At 46.8% G+C, this 24,445-nt stretch overlaps 1 protein-coding gene and 1 long non-coding RNA gene across 3 annotated transcripts in view; one reads left to right on the forward strand and one right to left on the reverse strand.

Annotated features, from left to right (window-relative positions):
* The window catches only part of ADCY6 (adenylate cyclase 6), a 421,005-nt gene that overhangs the window by 238,521 nt on the left and 158,039 nt on the right, over nucleotides 1–24,445 (forward strand). The gene's annotated exons all lie outside the window — the stretch shown is intronic.
* Nucleotides 1–24,445, reverse strand: part of LOC135014662 (uncharacterized) — an 83,987-nt gene that overhangs the window by 36,098 nt on the left and 23,444 nt on the right. The gene's annotated exons all lie outside the window — the stretch shown is intronic.

A 24,445-nucleotide genomic window follows, 5' to 3' on the forward strand; every position in this document is an offset into this window, starting at 1 on the left:
CCTCTAATATATACACACACTTATGGCACTTTCACTAATACCCCTTTCAGACTGCCTGAGGCGGGTCGCCATCAGGAGCCTGACACGGAAGCTCCCAGCGTGCGACCCGCCTCAGGCTCAAAGCCGCTGACTGCAACCCGGTATATTGCCGGGTTGATGACGTCAGCGGTGATGTGGCAGGGGGCGGTGCTTGGAGATCACATGATCTTTAGCGGGGGTTAAAGGCTTTCCATAGCAGGATGCTATGGAAAGCCGTACACCCCGCCGTTCATCTACTGGTAATACCAGCAGATGAACGGCGGCTGCCGGCGATGTTGCGGGAACGTGTATCAGTGCTCATCGCCGGGGCATACGCACTGGGTGGTTTTGAGCTGAAAGCAGCTCAAAACACCAAAATTGAGCTGCTTTCAGCTCAAAATCGCCCAGTGTGTATGGGCCTTTACACATTTGGTAATAAAAGCTGTGCTGTTTTATGCCTATAGAACCCAAGGTGGAAATTAGACACCTCTCCTCTATTCCTGCAAATGCTAAGGATCTAACACAAATCACTGATACTGCTTTTATGCTGATGTCTCCTACAAGAGCTTCTCTCCCTCTACGCTTCAACTCTTGGCTCTATTTTTTAAGTTTGCAATTATTTTTAGATTTTACTTTTAAACAACAGCATTTCTTATCTGCTTTTGGTTAATACTTAATATGGAGTCTGTTTTCTCTGGTAGCAGATAACGATTGTGCTGTGTAATCATTACATGTAAAATAAGCAAACATTATCGAGAAACACTTAAAAAATATGCTGCCATTTCCTTCCTATTGTCCAGTAGTGGCATAGCCTTTCTGGTCATGTCACTGTTTTTACTAGCTATTGATGTTATACTGTTACTGTATATTTGGGTTATTCATAGAAGACAGGCACATGAACAGTGTCATAAGCTGGTCCTATACATTAAGGTATACTTGTTGATTATAGTAAGCAGGGCCGGCTCCAGACACGTTCGACTGGAGCGGCCGTGCAGGGCGCTGGCTATTTAAGGACGGCTGCCGATTTCTAATAAGGTGCCGGCTGTTAGCCAATCAGAGCTCGCGGACCGGCAGCGTAGGCTCCTGATTGGCTGCCGGGCCGTGAGCTTTGATTGGCTCACGGACCGGCGCCATATTTGAGATGACTAGCGGCCGGGAACAGGGGGAGAGCTGCGCCACGGACCAGACATGATCGCGGTGAGGGATTGAGGGTAGAGGGCGGGACAGGTGTATGGCAGCTCGGGACGCTTGTCCCTGCTGCCGTAGCTCTCTGCCTGCATGTAGCTGAGGTGCCGGGAGCGAAGCTGCCAGACCTCAGCACACTGCACACCGCCCATCCACTGGGATCTGGTTATCTGGCACTGGGGGCATTTGTGTATCTGGCAGCGCAGCACTGTGGGGGTATTTGTGTATCTGGCAGCGCAGCACTGTGGGGGCCTTAGTGTATCTGGCAGCTCTGGGGGCCTTAGTGTATCTGGCAGCACTGTGGGGGCATTAGTGTATCTGGCAGCACTGTGGGGGCATTAGTGTATCTGGCAGCACTGTGGGGGCATTAGTGTATCTGGCAGCACTGTGGGGGCATTAGTGTATCTGACAGCATTGTGGGGGCATTTGTATCTGGCAGCACTGTGGGGGCATTTGTGTATCTGGCAGCACTGTGGGGGCATATGTGTATCTGGCAGCGCAGCACTGTGGGGACATTTGTGTATCTAGCAGCACTGTTGGGGGCATTTGTGTATCTGGCAGCACTGTAGGGGCATATAATGTGTATCTGGCAGCACTGTGGGGGCATATAATGTGTATGTAGCAGCACTGTGGGGGCATATAATGTGCATCTGGCAGCACTGTGGGGGCATATAATGTGTATCTGGCAGCACTGTGGAGGCATATATTGTGTATCTGGCAGTACTGCTGGGGGCATATAATGTGTATCTGGTATGGTACTGTGGGGGCATATAATGTGTATCTGGCATTACTGGGGGCATATGTGCATTTGCCACTGCACTATTGGGGGCGTATATGTAGCATGTTACTGGAACATTTTGTGTATCTGACACTATATTGGGGACATTATATATAAGGAAGACTACTGTGGGCTTTATGTGTAAGGCTGCTAATTGTGTGTAGAGGGGGTGTGAAAATAAATATATATTTAGAGTTTGATAATATAAAGTTGCGAAGCCACACCCACTTTCCCAGGAGCGCGCGCGCCTTTGGTGCGCGCATTAGAGGGTTAGGGCGCTACTAAATGTTTTGCTCAGGGTGCTAGTGGGGGGGGGGCCTAGCGGGCGGCTGCCAACGAAGCCCCTTGCGGGCTGGCTGCCAACGAAGCCTCTTGCGGGCTCACTGCCAACGAAGCCCCTTGCGGGCTCGCTGTGCTCGCCCCACTGCTGGCTCGGTGGCGAGCTCCATTCCCACTCCATGGGGTGGAATAGTCCCTGTTGTTCGGCATTGTCAACCGTCTGGATAGTGAGGGTTCGGGGTGTAGGTGCCTAGTGTTCCTCCTAGGATGAGGCAGGGGCAGGGCGCCGGAGTTCGGGGGCACATTGGCGCGCCGTAAACGGGGGCACGGCCATGCAAATTAGGGGGCGTGGCCATGCCCCTTCATTTTAGTGGGCGGTGTGGCCCACAGACGCTACTATAGAGGGCGTCTGTGGCCGGTGACGTCACTTTTGGGGGCGTGCCCAGCACCTCCGTCGGTGCTGGGCTTCCCCCAGCTTTCTCCCAATGCATTAATGGATGCCGCGCGCATGCGCACGGCATCTTTACACGCTGGGAGGGCAGGAAGCGGGCGGCTGTTCTAGCAGGGCGCCGCAAAAGGGGCAGGGCGGGTTTTGCCTTCTAAAAAAACGGGCAGGGCGCGGCGCCCTGCTAAAACAGCCTAGAGTGAACACTAGGTGCCGGTATTGTGACCGCTGGTCACATAACTTCATCCCATAGTACGTATATACATACAGTAAGTAGATATAAATAGAGGAAGTAACTCGGTTGGGTGAATGCAGCCTATGAGTGACATATGTAACTGAGGCATAAGGCATAAAGTAATGATTCTAGTTCCTATATAGGGTTAACTCGGTGTGTCTGGTTGATTTTTTAAAGTAGCTAACAACCTGTATTTGCCTTTTGAGTGATTGCCTCTTTAAAACACTAGGCAGACTTGCTGTAGCCTCGCTGATTACTACATGTGGCAGGCTAAAATAGCCCCCATAGGCTACTTTGGAACATATGCAAAAACCCCAGAATATCTATAACCTTTTGCTGAATAAATAAGAGACTGGATGTAAATTGTGACAAAGTTTAGGCCATGACATTTATTAACAGTTCAACAAATGTAATACATAACTATAAAATATCATAAGAATAATTAATTGAAACAATTACTATTTACACAATAGACAAAGACTTGTGCTTAGCCAGCCAGCTGAAGCCTCATAAAGGAGACAATTCATCAGCCGTCCATTAAACAGAAGCACTCCTTCCAGTTTTACTCTGGGTGAAACCCCCAACCAGCCTTGGAAGCTTGATCTTCATGCTGGAATGCCCCCCAAACACGACAGTCTTTCCTATTATGCTATGAATTCAGTGTGCCAATATCTGAGAGATGCACTGTGTCCATTATTTATGAACAATCCATTAACATTATCTGCTAGGTGGATGTGCCTAAATCACTGGTTCCAAACCTCTGTCCTCAAGTACCCCCAACAGTTCATGTTTTCCAGGTCTCCTCATAGGATTGCAAGTGAAATAATTTGCTCCACCTGTGGGTCTTTTAAAATGTGTCAGTGAGTAATGAATACACCTGTTCAACTGCTAGGTGCCCTAGAAAACCTGAACTGTTGGGGGTACTTGAGGACCGAGGTTGGGAACCACTGACCTAAATGAAAACCTGTTACTTGTTGGCATAGATTTCTCAGTAAGCCTACTTACACTCTCCCTAATCTGTTCACCATAACTGTAGCACTTGACCAGCACAGCCTGGGTATCGTTTCTGACAAAGTAAAATCACAGCCTTCAGAAAAGCTAGCCTGGCGTAACACTCTTTCCTAGATTCAGTATAGTGTTATGCTGCAGCTGGTGGCATTGCCCGCTTGCTGTATAACATAGCTGATACCTAACATGAGAATCCAAATCCTTACATCTGAAACCATTAACACTGAACTAGAAAACCTTTAAAATGTTCCTTGTCTACAGATTAAATAGGCACTTAATACTGACACTATACCTAATAACATGGGCAGATGAACTGATTTAAGTTTTGTGGTCAAGTATTGCATTATTTAGCACTGCACATTCTCTGTAGCCAAGCGCACTCATCTACGGATGAGTTAGAGACGGGTGGTATTCATGTGACCGCCGGTCTACTGACCGACAGTCACATGACCTCCTCCACCATCCCGCCGGCTCAGTATCCCGATGGTCGGCATGCCGACCAACAGGGACTATCTCCACTCGTGGGTGTCCACGACACCCATAGAGTGGGAATAGAACCCGTGGCGACCGCAGGTCGCCACCGAGCCCGCAGCGTGGTGAGCCCGCAAGGGTCTTGCTGCACTCGCCCCTCCCCGCCGGGATCCCGGCGTCGGTATGCTGACGGGATCCCGGCGTCGGTAAGTTGACCGGCGGTCAGGAGACCGGCGGTCAGCCATACTACACCCGTTAGAGACATAGCCATATTCACATCCAGGTGCGTTGGCATAACTGGGTGGCAAGCGGGGCATTCACACACAGGCTAAGTTTAGTGACCGTGTATAGACTGACCTCTGGCTATACAGATTTGTCTATTTTCAGATGCTCCTCTTAAACCTAGGATAGGGGCATCTCCCTCACAAATGCTCAAAATGCATCCATTTTAATCCCTTTGTCAAGAGGACACTGTTAAATTGCAGATTAGTAACCAGAGAACAATAGCACAACACATCAAAGAGGTCTCTGCGGCATTAGCTAAACACACTGATTGGGTCCAGTACATGTATCTGGCAAAAAAAAAAACACCCTAACTCAGACTTCTCTGTCACTAATATAAAAGAGAGTAGTTACAACAGAAACTTGAACATTTAAAAAAAAATGTGTGTGTATGTATATATATATATATATATATATATATATATATATATATATATATATATATATATATATATATATAGAAACACACCAGTATCCTTATCTTGCGCCAACTCAGGAGCGACACACTGGGAGAGATCTTTGTTGGGAGACCTCAAAAACATACAGAGAAAAATACAGATTCCCAAGTGCGCTAATAATAAAGTATGATTACACAATTCTTCCAGCGTTTATTTCGTCGGAAAGTATGGACTGGAGGATGTTTAGATCTGGGGACCTGTAACAGACACCCCTCACCAGAAAATCACCCAAACAAGAGGCCAACAGGCCAATTAATAAAAAGTTATTTTAATAACGTATGATAAAACATATGAGTTTTAATTCACAATTCAAGATTTAAAATTATATCTGTAAAATACAATCACAACCAACATGTTTGTAAGATGGATTCTAGATACTCCCTCACCTTTTTCAAGGTGTGAGCTCGAAGGGAGTATCTTCACAAACTAGGGTGCGATTTTTTTGACTGACAAACCCAACGCGTTTCGTCTTATCGACTTCATCAGGGGTTACGCATATAGGGAGAAAGGCTAGTTCGCTCTTGATAGATTTATATGGTAGGTCATAACCTCAGAGTAGGGATTAATCAGAGTCTCCTTTATCTGGATTTATCTAATAGAAGGAGCTCCTATATTCAGGCTCCTAGCTGGAACTAGAATGGTAGTCCTTTTTGGATATAAATTCTATAAAATGATAATGTTATCGTAGACACTGCCTTAGAACCGATTGGACATAATTCCTTAAAGAGCCATCAGAAAAAGCTCTTGATTATAGTTCGTTGGGAGGATGCAAACAACCATATGTCGACGTTTATGCAGACAAGATTTAAATAGCTGGTTTGACAATCACAGGAATAAAAAAGACACGACTTCCCCAACAGGTCTCAAGGCACAAATCCTGGAAGAAATTTAGCTGTGTGTGGAAGTCACTGTGCTAAATTTCTTCCAGGATTTGTGCCTTGAGACCTGTTGGGGAAGTCGTGTCTGTTAGGCGCCAGGGTCCGCTCGTCGGTGCGGCCCGGCGCCTAGCAACCAGGGACGCCGTGCGCGTACAGCCGCCGGCTCCCTGGCAACGCTAGACGCCGGGCGCACGGAGCCGCTCTGACCTTAGCAACGGGGACGCCACATTCAGCCGAGTTCCCCGTTGCTGGGTCTGTCCTGATTGCCTCATGGTGTGCTGGCCGTGCAGCATGCAAGCTGCACGGCATTTCAGTTGATTACCCTGTCTGGATTTTGATTGGAGGGTTCCTGAATAAAGGCACCCTCAGGACTCCTTACAGACGCCGGTGATAGCTTCCTGTTTGCCTGTGTCTGCTACAGAGAGTTTCCAGTCCTGCTCAATCCGGTTGTTCCTGTCCTCAGAGATCCTGTACTCGGAAGTTTGTCATCTGTTCCTGGAGTCTGACCGAGCACCTTTAACATCTTGTGGTGTTCGTGAGTCGCGGCTCAGCCGTGTGTTGCGGCTTGTCCGCTTACTGTTTATTATTTAGTTTACTTGTGTTCTGGAGCTTTTGCGGAGGATTCCGCTCCCACAGATCCACTCTGGTATCCAGCGGTGCTGGATAGGAGTAACGGATCAGGGGATCTTTGGTTGTCCTTTTCCCTGGCGGCTAGTCCGCACATACCTTTGGTTTAAGTTAGTTAGCATGTAACCCCTGGCCTGGTTGCTTAGTCAGAGGGCCCCTTGTTATCACCCTGTCTCAGACTTCCCCTTGTCTCCCTTTAAGACCTGCGGGGGCATCGGGGTTGGGCAGACATAATCCGCCCTTCGAACGCGGCTGCCATGGGCTCAAGCAACCATAGTCTCGCAGGGGATTTCTGATAACACGGGCGAGACAACGGAGTTAGGGTGCCAGGGGTTACTAGGCTCTCCTGCTCCCACAACCAGCTTATTTTCCCTGTACTCAGACCTCTGCCATAAGATCTCCTCCGGTCTGGAGTACAGGAATCATAACATTATCACCGGCCAGACAAAAGAAAAAATTTTAATTAACAGGAGTTAATTTTTTCACTTATTCAGTTGGGAGATTTTGTCGGCCTCATGAATCCCGCCGGTATTGGGCCAAATCCTGGCCAGCTTCTAGTTAGTCAAATTCAAGAACTTACTCAGATGGTTCAGGATCTGTCCCTCCGGGTGAGGTCACAGGAAGATCTGTTACGGACTTCCCCGAGGGTCATCCCTGAACCAAAAATGCATCTGCCTGACCGTTTTTCTGGGGATAGAAAACAGTTTTTTAATTTTAAAGAGTCTTGTAAACTTTATTTTCGTTTAAGACCAGTCTCCTCAGGTACGGAGGCTCAGCGGGTTGGAATTATTATTTCTCTGCTTCAGGGGGACCCTCAGACCTGGGCTTTTGGTTTAAAGACAGACGATCCGGCCTTATCGTCTGTAGACGCCTTTTTAAAATCTTTAGGGCTATTGTATGACGACCCTGATAGAGAGGCGTCCGCTGAGAGTCAGTTGCGTGCTCTTAGACATGGTAGGAATCCCGCAGAGAATTATTGTACGGAGTTTCGCCGTTGGTCGAACGACTGTGGATGGAATGACCCAGCTCTGCGCAGTCAGTTTCGCCTCGGCTTATCTGAATCTATAAAAGACAGTCTCCTTCAGTATCCCGCTCCTGAGACTCTCGATAAACTCATGGAGCTCTCTATTAAGATAGATCGTCGGCTCAGAGAGCGGAGGGCTGAAAAAGGGGCATCTGTCGGGTCTACTCCTTGTGTGCTTTCCATTCCTGTAGACATGGAGGAGCCTATGCAGATAGGTCTCTCCAAACTGTCTCCTGAAGAAAGAACCAGGAGGCAAAAGTCTGGTCTTTGTTTATACTGTGGAGGTAAGGGACATTTTGCCCGTAGTTGTCCGAACAAATCGGGAAACTTCCTGACCAAGTGAATTGTGAGGGGGTTCACTTTGGTCTGCAGCTCATCTCCTCAAATAACTCACTGTTAGTTCCTGCTAAAGTTTCCTTTGGCAGCCTCTGTTCCTCGGTCTCTGCTTTTGTGGACAGTGGAGCTGCAGGGAACTTTATGGATTTAACATGGGCCAAGGCCTTAGGTATTCCTCAGTTAACCTTGGGTAGGTGTGTCACCATGCATGGTTTAGATGGGAGTCCTTTGTCCAATGGGGTTATTTCTCTAGGTACACCTCCTGTTTTACTCTCGGTGGGAGCCCTGCATTCTGAAAAGATTGAGTTTTTCCTTACTCATTGTCCAGCAGTTCCTGTGGTTCTGGGTCACCCTTGGCTGGCCTTTCATAATCCCATCATTGATTGGCAGTCGGGGGAGATCTTACAATGGGGTACCATCTGTAATAAAGAATGTATTACGCTTCCTATCCGAGTAGCTGCCGCCGTTCCTGCACCCATTCCTGAGGAATATCAGGATTTTGTTGACGTGTTTTCCAAGGGCAATGCGGATATTCTGCCTCCCCATAGGCCTTACGATTGTGCCATTGAGCTAATTCCTGGTGCCACGTTGCCTAAAGGAAGGTTATATGCATTGTCTGGTCCTGAAACTGTGGCCATGAATGAGTATGTGAAAGAAAGCCTTGGGAAAGGTTTTATCAGGCCATCTAAATCCCCTTTAAGTGCAGGTTTCTTCTTCGTAGAGAAGAAGGATGGTTCACTCAGACCCTGCATTGACTTTAGAGCTTTGAATAAAATCTCAGTAAAGAATACTTACCCTCTGCCGCTGATCTCTGTCCTCTTTGATCAGCTACGTTCGGCTGTGATTTTTTCTAAGATTGACCTTAGAGGAGCATATAACCTCATCAGAATCAAGTCAGGGGATGAGTGGAAAACGGCATTCAGTACTCAATCAGGCCACTATGAGTATCTGGTTATGCCATTCGGCCTGTCAAACGCTCCGGCAGTTTTCCAGGATCTCATTAATGATGTGCTCCGTGAATTTCTTGGAAGATTCGTTGTAGTCTACTTAGACGATATTTTGATATATTCTGACTCTGTAGAACAACATGTTACCCAGGTGCGTCAGGTGCTAAAGAAATTACGTGAAAATCACCTATATGCCAAACTGGAGAAGTGTGAATTTCATGTCACGGAGGTATCCTTTTTAGGGTACCTTATTTCCCCTCGGGGATTCCGTATGGAACCAAAGAAGCTCCAAGCCATCCTTAGTTGGGCACAACCCACCAACTTAAAAGCAATTCAGCGCTTTTTAGGGTTTGCGAACTACTATAGAAGATTTATTCACTCTTTCTCTGACCTAGTTGCTCCCATTGTGGCACTTACTAAGAAGGGAGCAGATCCTACCAATTGGTCATGTGAAGCTGAGTTATCTTTTCAGGCCTTGAAACAAGCCTTTGTCTCAGCCCCTGTCCTTAGACATCCCAACCCAGAATTGCCTTTCATTGTTGAGGTTGATGCCTCGGAGGTTGGAGTTGGGGCTATCCTTTCTCAGAAGGATCCAGATTCCCTTGAATTACATCCTTGTGCCTTTATGTCCAGGAAATTCTCATCTGCAGAATCCAACTACGATGTTGGTAACCGGGAATTGCTGGCTATTAAATGGGCTTTCGAGGAGTGGAGGCATTGGCTTGAAGGAGCGACCCATACCATTTCAGTTTTGACTGATCACAAAAATCTTCAATACATTGAATCTGCTAAACGACTGAATGCCCGGCAGGCTCGTTGGGCTTTATTTTTTACTCGTTTCAAATTCATTATCACCTTCAGGCCAGGTTCCAAGAATACTAAGGCAGATGCCCTGTCACGCAGTTTTCTTCCAGTTCAAGACAATAGTCCTGTTACTCCCATACTTCCGTCTTCAGTCATTCGGGCAGGCCTCACACAGGATGTATTTACCCAGTTAAAGCTGCTTCAACATCAAGCTCCTGGAAATACTCCTGCTGGTCGTCTTTTTGTCCCTGAGTTTTTGAGAGCTACTGTTTTGGCGGAGTTTCATGATAGCAAGGTTGCCGGGCATCCGGGAATCGCTAAGACTTTGGAATTAGTCTCCCGCTCAGTATGGTGGCCTGGTCTTTCCAAAGACATTAAAGAGTTTGTTTTTTCTTGTCAGGTCTGTGCACAGCATAAAGTTCCCCGTTCTTTGCCTATAGGTCAACTTATGCCCTTGAATGTTCCCCTTAGGCCATGGTCGCATATTTCCATGGATTTTCTGGTGGACCTCCCTCTGTCAGCCGGATGCCGAGTCATATGGGTGGTAGTGGACCGTTTTAGCAAAATGGCCCATTTCATTGCTCTTCCCCGATTGCCATCTGCCCAGGGATTGGCAGTCTTGTTCCTCCGCCATGTTTTCAGACTCCATGGCTTACCCACTGATATTGTTTCTGATAGGGGTCCACAATTCATTGCACAATTTTGGAAGTCTTTTTGTGCTTCGTTAAAGATGAAATTATCTTTAACGTCCGGTTATCATCCCCAATCCAATGGGCAGACTGAGCGAGTTAACCAATCTCTAAAACAATATTTGCGTTTGTACTCGGCCAAACTCCAAAATGACTGGTCTGAGTTTCTTCCTTTGGCGGAGTTTGCTTATAATAATGCCTGTCATTCCTCCACCAATGTGTCTCCATTTTTTGCAGTTTTTGGTTTTCACCCCAGAGCTAATTCATTTTTTCAACATTCCTCTGTCTCCTCTCTGGCCCTGACCTCTCATCTTAAACTTATTTGGAAAAAAGTGCACTTGGCCCTCAGAAAAGCAGCATTCCGGGAAAAAAGATTTTCTGACAGGCTCCGGCGGCCGTGCACTTTTAAAGTAGGAGACAGGGTGTGGTTGTCGACTCGCAACATTAAACTTCGACAAACCTCAGCCAGATTGGGTCCTAGATTTATTGGACCATTTCTCATTATCAAAAAAGTCAATCCAGTTGCTTTCCGGTTACGTTTACCTAAAACTTTACGGATCGGAAATACCTTCCATTGCTCATTACTGAAACCATATGTTTCGTCCAGTAGATTTCCTCGTAAAATATCTCAGGGGAGATCACCAATAAATGTACAGGGTCAGCAGGAGTTCTTGGTGGAGAAGGTTCTCGATTCCAAGTTGTCCCGGGGTCGGCTTTATTTTTTGGTACATTGGAGAGGTTATGGGCCAGAGGAAAGGTCTTGGGTCCTGGATGAGGATCTTCATGCCCCGAGGCTCAAAAGGGCATTTTTTCGAGAATTTCCTCAGAAACCCGGCTTTAGGGGTTCCTTGACCCCTCCTCAAGGGGGGGGTACTGTTAGGCGCCAGGGTCCGCTCGTCGGTGTGGCCCGGCGCCTAGCAACCAGGGACGCCGTGCGCGTACAGCCGCCGGCTCCCTGGCAACGCTAGACGCCGGGCGCACGGAGCCGCTCTGACCTTAGCAACGGGGACGCCACGTTCAGCCGCGTTCCCCGTTGCTGGGTCTGTCCTGATTGCCTCATGGTGTGCTGGCCGTGCAGCATGCAAGCTGCACGGCATTTCAGTTGATTACCCTGTCTGGATTTTGATTGGAGGGTTCCTGAATAAAGGCACCCTCAGGACTCCTTACAGACGCCGGTGATAGCTTCCTGTTTGCCTGTGTCTGCTACAGAGAGTTTCCAGTCCTGCTCAATCCGGTTGTTCCTGTCCTCAGAGATCCTGTACTCGGAAGTTTGTCATCTGTTCCTGGAGTCTGACCGAGCACCTTTAACATCTTGTGGTGTTCGTGAGTCGCGGCTCAGCCGTGTGTTGCGGCTTGTCCGCTTACTGTTTATTATTTAGTTTACTTGTGTTCTGGAGCTTTTGCGGAGGATTCCGCTCCCACAGATCCACTCTGGTATCCAGCGGTGCTGGATAGGAGTAACGGATCAGGGGATCTTTGGTTGTCCTTTTCCCTGGCGGCTAGTCCGCACATACCTTTGGTTTAAGTTAGTTAGCTTGTAACCCCTGGCCTGGTTGCTTAGTCAGAGGGCCCCTTGTTATCACCCTGTCTCAGACTTCCCCTTGTCTCCCTTTAAGACCTGCGGGGGCATCGGGGTTGGGCAGACATAATCCGCCCTTCGAACGCGGCTGCCATGGGCTCAAGCAACCATAGTCTCGCAGGGGATTTCTGATAACACGGGCGAGACAACGGAGTTAGGGTGCCAGGGGTTACTAGGCTCTCCTGCTCCCACAACCAGCTTATTTTCCCTGTACTCAGACCTCTGCCATAAGATCTCCTCCGGTCTGGAGTACAGGAATCATAACAGTGTCTTTTTTATTCCTGTGATTGTCAAACCAGCTATTTAAATCTTGTCTGCATAAACGTCGACATATGGTTGTTTGCATCCTCCCAACGAACTATAATCAAGAGCTTTTTCTGATGGCTCTTTAAGGAATTATGTCCAATCGGTTCTAAGGCAGTGTCTACGATAACATTATCATTTTATAGAATTTATATCCAAAAAGGACTACCATTCTAGTTCCAGCTAGGAGCCTGAATATAGGAGCTCCTTCTATTAGATAAATCCAGATAAAGGAGACTCTGATTAATCCCTACTCTGAGGTTATGACCTACCATATAAATCTATCAAGAGCGAACTAGCCTTTCTCCCTATATGCGTAACCCCTGATGAAGTCGATAAGACGAAACGCGTTGGGTTTGTCAGTCAAAAAAATCGCACCCTAGTTTGTGAAGATACTCCCTTCGAGCTCACACCTTGAAAAAGGTGAGGGAGTATCTAGAATCCATCTTACAAACATGTTGGTTGTGATTGTATTTTACAGATATAATTTAAAATCTTGAATTGTGAATTAAAACTCATATGTTTTATCATACGTTATTAAAATAACTTTTTATTAATTGGCCTGTTGGCCTCTTGTTTGGGTGATTTTCTGGTGAGGGGTGTCTGTTACAGGTCCCCAGATCTAAACATCCTCCAGTCCATACTTTCCGACGAAAAAATCGCTGGAAGAATTGTGTAATCATACTTTATTATTAGCGCACTTGGGAATCTGTATTTTTCTATATATATATATATATATATATATATATATATTTCTCTGACGTCCTAAGTGGATGCTGGGGACTCCGTCAGGACCATGGGGAATAGCGGCTCCGCAGGAGACAGGGCACAAAAGTAAAAGCTTTAGGATCAGGTGGTGTGCACTGGCTCCTCCCCCTATGACCCTCCTCCAAGCCTCAGTTAGGTTTTTGTGCCCGGCCGAGAAGGGTGCAATCTAGGTGGCTCTCCTAAAGAGCTGCTTAGAGTAAAAGTTTTGTTAGGTTTTTTATTTTCAGTGAGTCCTGCTGGCAACAGGCTCACTGCAACGAGGGACTTAGGGGAGAAGAAGTGAACTCACCTGCGTGCAGGATGGATTGGCTTCTTAGGCTACTGGACACTAGCTCCAGAGGGACGATCACAGGTACAGCCTGGATGGGTCACCGGAGCCGCGCCGCCGACCCCCTTGCAGATGCTGAAGAGAGAAGAGGTCCAGAAATCTGCGGCTGAAGACTTCTCAGTCTTCATGAGGTAGCGCACAGCACTGCAGCTGTGCGCCATTGCTCTCAGCACACTTCACACCAACGGTCACTGAGGGTGCAGGGCGCTTGGGGGGGCGCCCTGGGCAGCAATGAAAGTACCTATGCTGGCTAAAAATACATCACATATAGCCCCTGGGGCTATATGGATGTATTTAACCCCTGCCAGGTTGTCAGAAAAACGGGAGAAGAAGCCCGCCGAAAAGGGGGCGGGGCCTATTCTCCTCAGCACACAGCGCCATTTTCCTACACAGCTCCGCTGCTAGGAAGGCTCCCAGGCTCTCCCCTGCACTGCACTACAGAAACAGGGTTAAAACAGAGAGGGGGGGCACTTATTTGGCGATATTATTATATATTAAGATGCTATAAGGGAAAACACTTATATAAGGTTGCCCTGTATAATATAGCGTTTTGGTGTGTGCTGGCAAACTCTCCCTCTGTCTCCCCAAAGGGCTAGTGGGGTCCTGTCCTCTATCAGAGCATTCCCTGTGTGTGTGCTGTGTGTCGGTACGTGTGTGTCGACATGTATGAGGACGATGTTGGTGAGGAGGCGGAGCAATTGCCTGTAATGGTGATGTCACTCTCTAGGGAGTCGACACCGGAATGGATGGCTTATTTAGGGAATTACGTGATAATGTCAACACGCTGCAAGGTCGGTTGACGACATGAGACGGCCGGCAAACCAATTAGTACCTGTCCAGGCGTCTCAAACACCGTCAGGGGCTTTAAAACGCCCATTTACCTCAGTCGGTCGACACAGACACAGACACTGACTCCAGTGTCGACGGTGAAGAAACAAACGTATTTTCCATTTGGGCCACACGTTACATGTTAAGGGCAATGAAGGAGGTGTTACATATTTCTGATACTACAAGTACCACAAAAGAGGGTATTATGTGGGGTGTGAAAAAACTACCTGTAGTTTTTCCTGAATCAGATAAATTAAATGAAGTGTGTGATGATGCGTGGGTTTCCCCCGATAGAAAATTATTGGCGTTATACCCTTTCCCGCCAGAAGTTAGGGCGCGTTGGGAAACACCCCTTAGGGTGGATAAGGCGCTCACACGCTTATCAAAACAAGTGGCGTTACCGTCTCCAGATACGGCCGCCCTCAAGGAGCCAGCTGATAGGAGGCTGGAAAATATCCTAAAAAGTATATACACACATACTGGTGTTATACTGCGACCAGCGATCGCCTCAGCCTGGATGTGCAGCGCTGGGGTGGCTTGGTCGGATTCCCTGACTGAAAATATTGATACCCTTGACAGGGACAGTATTTTATTGACTATAGAGCATTTAAAGGATGCATTTCTATATATGCGAGATGCACAGAGGGATATTTGCACTCTGGCATCAAGAGTAAGTGCGATGTCCATATCTGCCAGAAGATGTTTATGGACACGACAATGGTCAGGTGATGCAGATTCCAAACGGCACATGGAAGTATTGCTGTATAAAGGGGAGGAGTTATTTGGGGTCGGTCCATCGGACCTGGTGGCCACGGCAACAGCTGGAAAATCCACCTTTTTTACCCCAAGTCACATCTCAGCAGAAAAAGACACCGTCTTTTCAGCCTCAGTCCTTTCGTCCCCATAAGGGCAAGCAGGCAAAAGGCCAGTCATATCTGCCCAGGGATAGAGGAAAGGGAAGAAGACTGCAGCAGGCAGCCCATTTCCAGGAACAGAAGCCCTCCACCGCTTTTGCCAAGTCCTCAGCATGACGCTGGGGCCGTACAAGCGGACTCAGGTGCGGTGGGGGGTCGTCTCAAGAGTTTCAGCGCGCAGTGGGCTCACTCGCAAGTGGACCCCTGGATCCTACAAGTAGTATCCCAGGGGTACAGATTGGAAATTCGAGACTTCTCCCCCTCGCAGGTTCCTGAAGTCTGCTTTACCAACGTCTCCCTCCGACAGGGAGGCAGTATTGGAAACAATTCACAAGCTGTATTCCCAGCAGGTGATAATCAAAGTACTCTTCCTACAACAAGGAAAGGGGTATTATTCCACACTATATTGTGGTACTGAAGCCAGACGGCTCGGTGAGACCTATTCTAAATCTGAAATATTTGAACACTTACATACAAAGGTTCAAATCAAGATGGAGTCACTCAGAGCAGTGATAGCGAACCAGGAAGAAGGGGACTATATGGTGTCCCTGGACATCAAGGAGGCTTACCTCCATGTCCAAATTTGCCCTTCTCACCAAGGGTACCTCAGGTTCGTGGTACAAAACTGTCACTATCAGTTTCAGACGCTGCCGTTTGGATTGTCCACGGCACCCCGGGTCTTTACCAAGGTAATGGCCGAAATGATGATTCTTCTTCAAAGAAAAGGCGTCTTAATTATCCCTTACTTGGACGATCTCCTGATAAGGGCAAGGTCCAGAGAACAGTTGGAGGTCGGAGTAGCACTATCTCACTGCTGTTCCTAGGGATGATTCTGGACACAGTCCAGAAAAAGGTGTTTCTCCCGGAGGAGAAAGCCAGGGAGTTATCCGAGCTAGTCAGGAACCTCCTAAAACCAGGAAAAGTGTCAGTGCATCATTGCACAAGGGTCCTGTGAAAAATGGTGGCTTCTTACGAAGCGATTCCATTCGGCAGATTTCACGCAAGAACTTTTCAGTGGGATCTGCTGGAAAAATGGTCCGGATCGCATCTTCAGATGCATCAGCGGATAACCCTGTCTCCAAGGACAAGGGTGTCTCTTCTGTGGTGGCTGCAGAGTGCTCATCTACTAAAGAGCCACAGATTCGGCTTTCAGGACTGGGTCCTGGTGACCACGGATGCCAGCCTGAAAGGCTGGGGAGCAGTCACACAAGGAAAAAAAATTCCAGGGAGTGTGATCAAGTCTGGAGACTTCTCTCCACATAAATATACTGGAGCTAAGAGCAATTTACAATGCTCTAAGCTTAGCAAGACCTCTGCTTCAAGGTCAGCCGGTATTGATCCAGTGGGACAACATCACGGCAGTCGCCCACGTAAACAGACAGGGCGGCACAAGAAGCAGGAGGGCAATGGCAGAAACTGCAAGGACTCTTTGCTGGGCGGAAAATCATGTGATAGCACTGTCAGTAGTGTTCATTCCGGGAGTGGACAACTGGGAAGCAGACTTCCTCAGCACGACCTCCACACGGGAGAGTGGGGACTTCATCGGGAAGTCTTCCACATGATTGTGAACCGTTGGGAAAGACCAAAGGTGGACATGATGGCGTCCCGCCTGAACAAAAAACTGGACAGGTATTGCGCCAGGTCAAGAGACTCTCAGGCAATAGTTGTGGACGTTCTGGTAACACCGTGGGTGTACCAGTCGGTGTATGTGTTCCCTCCTCTGCTTCTCATACCTAAGGTACTGAGAATTATAAGACGTAGAGGAGTAAGAACTATACTCGTGGCTCCGGATTGGCCAAGAAGGACTTGGTACCCGGAACTTCAAGAGATGCTCACAGAGGACTCATGGCCTCTGCCGCTAAGAAGGGACTTGCTTCAGCAAGTACCATGTCTGTTCCAAGACTTACCGCGGCTGCGTTTGACGGCATGGCGGTTGAACGCCGGATCCTAAGGGAAAAAGGCATTCCGGAAGAGGTCATTCCTACCCTGGTCAAAGCCAGGAAGGAGGTGACCGCACAACATTATCACCACATGTGGCGAAAATATGTTGCGTGGTGTGAGGCCAGGAAGGCCCCACGAAGAAATTTCAACTCGGTCGATTCCTGCATTTCCTGCAAACAGGAGTGTCTATGGGCCTCAAATTGGGGTCCATTAAGGTTCAAATTTCGGCCCTGTCGATTTTCTTCCAGAAAGAATTGGCTTCAGTTCCTGAAGTCCAGAAGTTTGTCAAGGGGGTACTGCATATACAACCCCCTTTTGTGCCTCCAGTGGCACTGTGGGATCTCAACGTAGTTCTGGGATTCCTCAAATCACATTGGTTTAAACCGCTCAAATCTGTGGATTTGAATTATCTCACATGGAAAGTGACCATGATGTTGGCCCTGGCATCGGCCAGGCGAGTGTCAGAATTGGCGGCTTTGTCTCACAAAAGCCCATATCTGATTGTCCATTCGGACAGGGCAGAGCTGCGGACTCGTCCCCAGTTTCTCCCTAAGGTGGTGTCAGCGTTTCACCTGAACCAGCTTATTGTGGTACCTGCGGCTACTAGGGACTTGGAGGACTCCAAGTTGCTAGATGTTGTCAGGGCCCTGAAAATATAGGTTTCCAGGACGGCTGGAGTCAGGAAAACTGACTTGCTGTTATCCTGTATGCACCCAACAAACTGGGTGCTCTTGCTTCTAAGCAGACGATTGCTAGTTGGATGTGTAGTACAATTCAGCTTGCACATTCTGTGGCAGGCCTGCCACAGCCAAAATATGTAAATGCCCATTCCACAAGGAAGGTGGGCTCATCTTGGGCGGCTGCCCAAGGGGTCTCGGCTTTACAACTTTGCCGAGCTGCTACTTGGTCAGGGGCACACCCTGGCTGAGGAGGACCTGGAGTTCTCTCACTCAGTGCTGCAGAGTCATCCGCACTCTCCCGCCCGTTTGGGAGCTTTGGTATAATCCCCATGGTCCTGACGGAGTCCCCAGCATCCACTTAGGACGTCAGAGAAAATAAGAATTTACTTACCGATAATTCTATTTCTCGTAGTCCGTAGTGGATGCTGGGCGCCCATCCCAAGTGCGGATTGTCTGCAATACTTGTACATAGTTATTGTTACAAAAATCGGGTTATTATTGTTGTGAGCCATCTTTTCAGAGGCTCCGCTGTTATCATGCTGTTAACTGGGTTCAGATCACAGGTTGTACAGTGTGATTGGTGTGGCTGGTATGAGTCTTACCCGGGATTCAAAATCCTTCCTTATTGTGTACGCTCGTCCGGGCACAGTATCCTAACTGAGGCTTGGAGGAGGGTCATAGGGGGAGGAGCCAGTGCACACCACCTGATCCTAAAGCTTTTACTTTTGTGCCCTGTCTCCTGCGGAGCCGCTATTCCCCATGGTCCTGACGGAGTCCCCAGCATCCACTACGGACTACGAGAAATAGAATTATCGGTAAGTAAATTCTTATTTTAGCCACTCACTAGTTGTTAAAGCAGCAACAATTAATCTCAATCAGGCCACGAAGGTGTTCCAGGTACTCTATTCTTGTCTAGTCTGTACAAGGAGCTTGTATCCCACTTACATAAATCAGTTACAGGACTTATCAGGATGTATGTCATTCCCTAGACCACCAATGCCCATGCCAAAGCCTATGCAACAGTGCTGTATCTATGAAAAGACCGTTGCCTGTCATCCACAAACACAAAATTCTGATTTGTTTTCTTATTCACCAATATTTTTCCAGAATGCAGTCTGTATTTCATGGCAACTACCAATAATAATGCCGAGGTATTCCAAGCAATTACAAGGTACAATAGTCTTTGTCCCTCCCTAGCAGAGTACCGATGACCAAAACTTAAAAAACAGATTTGAAAATCTGAAATTGCTAAAGGCCAAAGAACAAAAAAAGAGAAGCAAATGACAAAATAGAAACAAGAAAATGTAACCCACATCAGCAGGCATTTTATTTACCTTTTAACCTCAGAGAACCCTGTCGACTAATTGACTACAGCATGAAAGCTCATTTTATATATGTAATAGTCACAGGAGCACCCACCTTTACATTCAAGGCTTCATCAGACGATAAAGAAACTAAAGCAAATGTCTCCTCTACCTTGCAATCTAATGATGCACAATCTGAATAAGAATAGTTGAATTAAACAAAAATGGATTGAGTTATTTTATTTATTTTATGCAAGCAGGGCCAGCAACAGAAATCTTGGGGCCCGGTACAGTGATATCTCTGCCCCCCCCCCCCCCCCCCCCCCGAGGTGGTCCAACCACAGCGGTGCGTCGTCCAGAGTCCAAAACAACCGAGAAACAGGTGGCATGACGGGCTGCCAACCCACCTGGGGGATCCACAGGTGGGTGCACGCCTCCAGACATTCCATCATGTTTGGTCACACACATCATCGGATCCTTGGATCCAGCGTTTGATATCGTCAGGGTACAAAATAGATTTTGTAGTTTTCCCTCCAAACCGTTTTTTTACAACAGGACTACTGTCGTCTCCAGACAAGGCAGCAGTCCTACAGATGGACATATAATCACTGCTTATACAGGTTGAGTATCCCTTATCCAAAATGCTTGGGACCAGAGGAATTTTGGATATCGGATTTTTCCGTATTTTGGAATAATTGCATACCATAATGAGATATCATGGTGATGGGACCTAAATCTAAGCACAGAATGCATTTATGTTACATATGCACCTTATACACACAGCCTAAAGGTCATTTTAGCCAATATTTTTTATAACTTTGTGCATTACACAAAGTGTGTGTACATTCACACAATTCATTTATGTTTCATATACACCTTATACACACAGCCTGAAGGTCATTTAATACAATATTTTTAATAACTTTGAGTATTAAACAAAGTTTGTGTACACTGAGCCATCAAAAAACAAAGGTTTCACTATCTCAGTCTTACTCAAAAAAGTCCGTATTTCAGAATATTCCGTATTTCGGAATATTTGGATATGGGATACTCAACCTGTATCGGGACTGTTGATACCCGTCCCATTGTCTCAGAGGGGTCAGGGATTCTACTCAAATCTCTTTGTGGTTCCCAAGCCAAACGGATCGGTCAGGCCGATCCTAAACTTAAGATCCTTAAACAAATACCTGATGTTCTATCGCTTCAAAATGGAATCTGTTCAATCTGTAATAGCGAACCTGGAGCCAGAGGAGTACCTGATCTCTTTGGATATAAAGGATGCGTATCTGCATATCCCCATTTGGGAACCGCATCAGGCCTACCTGAGGTTTGCCAATTTACAATTTACATTTTACCGTTTGGATTATCCTCGGCACCCCGGATTTTCACCAAGGTCATGTCGGTGATGATCGCTAATCTACGATCCCTGGGTGTCACTGTTGTTCTTTATCTTGACGATTTGTTAATAAAAGCACCACTACATTCGACTCTTCTAGAGCATGCAGAGTTGACATACTGGACGTTAATACATCATGGGTGGATCATCAATTTCGACAAATCGCAGCTGAGTTCAACTCCTGGGTTTAATTCTCTACACAAAACTACAAAGAGTCATTCTACCAATGGACAAAGCACAGGACATCCGTCAGATGGTCCAGTTGGTCTTAATGCCGAAATGGGTGTCGTTACACCTTTGCATTCATCTTTTGGGAAAGATGGTAGCAGCCTTCAAAGCACTATAATTGGTTCGTTTCCACTCCAGACCATTTCAGCTGGACCTGTTATCTCATTGGTCAGGTTCTCACCTGCAGCTACATCGACAGGTTCACTTATCTCCGCACACAAGGTTGTCACTTCTCTGGTGGCTCCAGATCAACAATAGCAGGACGTCGGTTCAGAATTTGTGATTGGACGTTTCTCACGACGGACGCGAGTTTCAGAGTTTGGGGTGCAGTTGTCCTGGATTATCACTTCCAGGGAAGGTGGTCGACCCAGTAAAGCAAATTACCCATAAACGTACTTGAACTCAGGGCAATTTACAACGCTCTGACGTCAGCTGCTTCCATTCTTCAAGCTCACCCTGTTCGCGTCCAGTCTGACAATGCAACGGCTGCTGCGTATATCAACAGACAGGGTGGAACACACAGTCGACTGGTGATGAAGGAAGTAGCCCGAATCTTGCACTGGTCAGAAACACATCGGGTGATTCTGTCCGCCGTCTTCATTCCAGGCATAGACAACTGGGAGGCGGGTTATCTAAGCTGCCAGGACATTCACCCGGGAAAGTGGGCACTACACTCAGACGTGTTCCACGACCTAGTTCACAGGTGGGGAAGACCTCATATCGATCTCATGACATCACGGTTGAATCATCAACTACCAAAGTACATGTCAAGATCCTTGGAATTTAGACCTCTGGTACATATTTCCACCCAGTCTGCTTCTGCTTCATGTTCTAAAACTGATAAAACTCGAGTCGGTCAGGATCATTCTGGTGGCGCCAAACTGGCCGTGAAGAAGCTGGATTTCGGATCTTCAACTTCTGGCGGACGAACCATGACCACTGCTGCTCCGACCGGATCTCCTACTACAAGGCCCGATTCTACACCCCAAGCTAGCACAACTGCGTTTGACGGGGTGGCTGTTGAAACCGCTATCCTAAGACATTGGGGCATTCCTAGATTTGTCATCCCCACCATGTTACGTGCTAGGAAGCCGGTTACAGCATTCCATTATCACCGCATTTGGCGCTCTTACATTTCTTGGTGTCAGCGTCAAGAAATTCCTTCCAGTTCCTTTAGACTCTCCACCACCTACGGCACCATGGGATCTCAATATGGTTTTACCCTACCTTCAATCGTCAACGTTTGAACCGTTAGAGGAGGTGAACATTCGTTTTCTCAAATAGAAGACTGTTCTGTTGCTGCTTTAGCATCTGCTCGCAGAGTCTCCGAATTGGGTGCCCTATCATGCAAACCTCCATACCTTGTGTTCCATGAGGATAGGGCAGAACTTTGTACTCAAGCTACTTTCCTTCCGAAGGTGGTGTCCGCATTTCATATCAATCAACCAATTGTTGTACCGGCCCTCAGTTCCTCCACACTGGATGTGGTCAGACCCTTGCGTGTTTATGTGTATAAGGCATTTTCTGTACGAAAATCGGACACGTTGTTTGTTTTGTATGATGCTGCCAAGCGGGGATGGCCGGCATCTAAACAAATGTTGACTCGATGAATTCGTTTGACTATCTGTCAGGCATACATCAGCAAGCGATTATAGCCTCCAGCCTCCATTGCAGAGCACTCCACCAGATCGGTGGGTACATCTTGGTCGGCACGTCAGGGGGCTTCTACCCTACAGCTATGCCGCGTGGCCACTTGGTCCTCTTCTAATACGTTTATGAAGTTTTATCGTTTTGACACGTTTGCAGCTTCGGCCTCACGTTTTGTTCAGTTGGTTTTGCAAGTTCCTCAGAGCTGAATACAAGGTATTAACTCTGCAGGGTGCCCAAACTTTTGCAGACGCCATTTTTTGTTTTCTGTTCTTTTGAAAGTGTAAATGATGGAAATAAAATCAAACTTTTTTTGACATGTTATAAGAATGTCTAATCTGTAATTTGATGCCTTTTGGAGATTTTTCCATCTTTCCTTGGCTTCTTTTTGCACATTAAAATAAATTTTTGCCTGGGGTGCCCAAACTTTCAATCCCCACTGTACACCTTTACAATCGTCGGCCCATTCACCCAGCTATATCGGAATGTGCTCCCCCCACAAAATGAACACTGATATCATAAATTGTCACCTAATTGCAGTATTCCTCATTAAAAATGAAACCCAGAACTTTCCTTAGGTGGCTTTGCAGATGATTGAAACCTTTTGGGTAACATTAGTCATTGGCCCACATTCTTTAAACCCTATTTTAATGAGGTATGCCTGCCAACGTTCTTCCTGAAGCTTTTATCATAGGTGATCTCAAAGTTCCTGAATAAACACTGCAGAACATTTTAAAACCTGGGAAATAGTGTAAAAAGCATTATATCTCCCATCCTGTCTTCAATAAACTCAGGGGGATCCTTACTTGAAATAACTGAGTCCCCTCTTTCAAATCGTGTGACCCCCTCTTTCTGCTATTGAATATGTTGTGTTAATTCTGGAAAGAGAACTGTGATTTCTAAGCCCAAATGTAATTTATTCTGAAAACATGTTATTATAGAGTTAATTTTTAAGTGCATATAGGTCTAGCTCAGTTTTATACTACTACATAACTCTGTGGATTGCAATTATTATACTCCTGTAGTCTCTAAGGCTAACGTCTAAAGTAAGAGAGGCCGATTAATTGCAAGCTCTTCAGCAAAATGTTGCAACAGGTTTCAGAAAACATCTCCTATCCCAGAATTGTGTTGCTTGGCACACATTATTGCATGGCCTCTTCAGGACAATATATTAGTGTTATAGTTACCATGAATCCTTGGCAGGATAAGAGGAACAGAGGGAAATTTCCTAAACAAAATAAATGTAGTGTATGCTGTGTGAGTCTTAATGGGATAAAGTGCTATATGTAATTGTTTACTTGTTCATTAAACAAAATATAAAACATTGGTATTATTTATTTATAGTCTGATGCATATACACATAGAAGGTAATGTACAGACTGCGGCATATTACGCTCTCTTTCACTCTTCAGAAAATCTGAAAGAATAAATTGTTTGTACAATGAAAACTTAACAGCCAATGTTAGTGTGTACTTTGTGGGAAGAGTTTAAAATAAGTTGTGGGCAAATTGCTGGGCTGTATATAGTCAGAAGGGATATTTGACATGTGTTGAAAAGCAAAAGTCTTAGGAGGATATAAGGCCTCCTGGGAAAACATCTTGTCCTTGTTAATGGTGGGAACTAAAGTGTGGCACGTGCAGTGCTACAGGAGATGCTTAGACGTCTGACCGAAAATAAATCCTAGTGCGTGTGTGCCAATGTGATAGGGAATATAGATTATAAATTCCACTGGGACAGGGGCTGATGTGAATGAGCAATATATTCTCTGCACAGCGCTGCATAATGGCCCTCATTCCGAGTTGATCGCTCGCTAGCTGCTTTTAGCAGCATTGCACACGCTAAGCCGCCGCCTTCTGGGAGTGTATCTTAGCTTAGCAGAAGTGCGAACGAAAGGTTAGCAGAACTGCTCAGAAAAAATTTCATGCAGTTTCAGAGTAGCTCCAGACCTACTCCTACCTTGCGATCAGTTCAGTCTGTTTAGTTCCTGCTTTGACGTCACAAACACGCCCTGCGTTCGGCCAGCCACTCCCCCGTTTCCCCAGCCACTCCTGCGTTTTCACCTGTC

The sequence above is a fragment of the Pseudophryne corroboree genome, chromosome 2 (assembly GCF_028390025.1).
Source record: "Pseudophryne corroboree isolate aPseCor3 chromosome 2, aPseCor3.hap2, whole genome shotgun sequence".
Taxonomy (NCBI): Eukaryota; Metazoa; Chordata; class Amphibia; order Anura; family Myobatrachidae; genus Pseudophryne; species Pseudophryne corroboree.